Source organism: Pinus tabuliformis, chromosome 9 (genome assembly GCF_031772625.1).
Source record: "Pinus tabuliformis cultivar Carrire ecotype Pingquan chromosome 9, CPIR1, whole genome shotgun sequence".
NCBI classification, from domain to species: domain Eukaryota; kingdom Viridiplantae; phylum Streptophyta; class Pinopsida; order Pinales; family Pinaceae; genus Pinus; species Pinus tabuliformis.
In genome coordinates, this window is record NC_142307.1 from 934,451,064 (window position 1) to 934,452,818 (window position 1,755).

Consider the following 1,755-nt stretch of genomic DNA (forward strand, 5'->3'; position numbering starts at 1 on the left):
TTTTCAATGGTTTGATCAAAGGTAGTTTCAATAATCCATTAGATCGATTGTTTATTGATAACTACCTTGACTCAACCTTAGCTGCGACACCTCTGTTGCTAAGAAACAAGCCACTGTTGCCTTAGCCTTATTAGGATCCAAAACTTAAAGGTAGAAATTCGTAACTAGATCTGGATAGAAGAGATCCAGATATGCAACTAGAGGTTTAGGTTCAGCTACGCCAAAACATGTAACCGAAGGGATTTTCTTGCACTGGGAAACGTGTAGGTCTATCGGGAAAAATCCATCGACACGAGTTTGAATCGCAGGAAGAGCCATTAAAAGCGGGGCACAACCCTACCTAGATTTGGAGAGCTAGAGATCGATTATTGTGTTAGGCATCCATGCGGAAGTGCAAGTGTGAGAATCCCTCTATAATTTGTGGGAATTATCACAAATTTGAAGAGGGAGAAGTGTGCACTGTTTTCAAGCATCGATTGTTGGGAGCCACAGAAAAATCTTCCCATGCACCTAGTGTGCTTCTTACAAAGATTTTAGTGGACTTTCTCTATGTTGGTAGCTATGACAATGCATGCATAGCTGAGCTTCTCAAGATACAAGGAATCACCACGATACTCAATATGGTGCCCAAGTGCCAAAATCTATAAAACAATTCCTTCACTTACCACAGCCTTAAAGAAGAACAAACATTACCTTTCAACAGGGTTGTTGACTTTACTCAGCAACGCTGAAATGTTCAAGTTCGAGTGCTTGTACATTGCATGTCAGGCCAGAGTAGGTCTCCTCCTATTGTAATTGCCTAATTGATATGCTACAAGGGGTGTAGACTCACAGAAAGATATCAATGCTATTGTAGTTGCCCATTTGAATGCTACAAGGGGTGGAGACTTGCAGAAAGTTATTAGTGGGTGAAGGAGAGGAAACCAACAATTAATTTGACTCCAGTTGTACTTAAACAATTGCAACATTATGAAATGGAAGTTTTTGGAATGAATGCCTCATCAACTCTAGTTTTCACAACCTCAACTGGTCTAGCATTCAGGTTTGGATTTCCAAATAACACCCAAGTTGTTATTTCACCTCCAACATTCTGTTAGCTTTCATCAAATCCACATTTCAATCTTGGGGTAACAAATATGCCTAGTGTTGACTTATATGGGCCTGACCCAGGTTCGGAAGAATTATTTAGCCAAGCAAATCTCGCAGCTACCAGCCGTTTCAGCAACAGCCCACGAAGCGCTGACTAAGGTCTGACCCGAGGTAGCAAGGGAGGGTGCTAGAACTAGGTTTCCGCACCCTTGGGATATCTAGATGTGGTTTGGAGGTTTCACGCCCTGTTCTACAGCTTCACGCTACGCTATCTTCGCGCAGTTCCCGAATACCTCTTACTGTCTAATAGCGCGTAGTCTATAGATCTAATCTATTGGATGAAGTATTGCAACTCGGATCTACTTTTAGAATAGTATTTAAGCAAACATTTATCAGATTTATTCACTTCGTATATTAAGATTTAACCCAAATTCACAAGTATTCAATAAGCAATCATATGTGCATAGATCAAAATAGTCTTATTACTCATACAAAATCCTAGATTTGCGATAATTCAGATTTGACACAGAATTCTTAGAAGGAACTTATCTTTATTTCCACTTATCACCAGTACATCTAGATCCACCCTACGCACTTAGCTGCAGGGGTCCGCGCACACAGCTGCGGACTCTTCCAGGCCTCTGCGCACACAACTACAGAGCCTCT

At 41.2% G+C, this 1,755-nt stretch overlaps 1 pseudogene; it reads left to right on the top strand.

Moving 5' to 3' along the window:
- The first annotated feature begins 383 nt into the window (after positions 1-383).
- On the top strand, positions 384-1,247 carry LOC149151825 (protein-tyrosine-phosphatase IBR5 pseudogene; annotated as a pseudogene).
- The last annotated feature ends 508 nt before the right edge of the window (positions 1,248-1,755 follow it).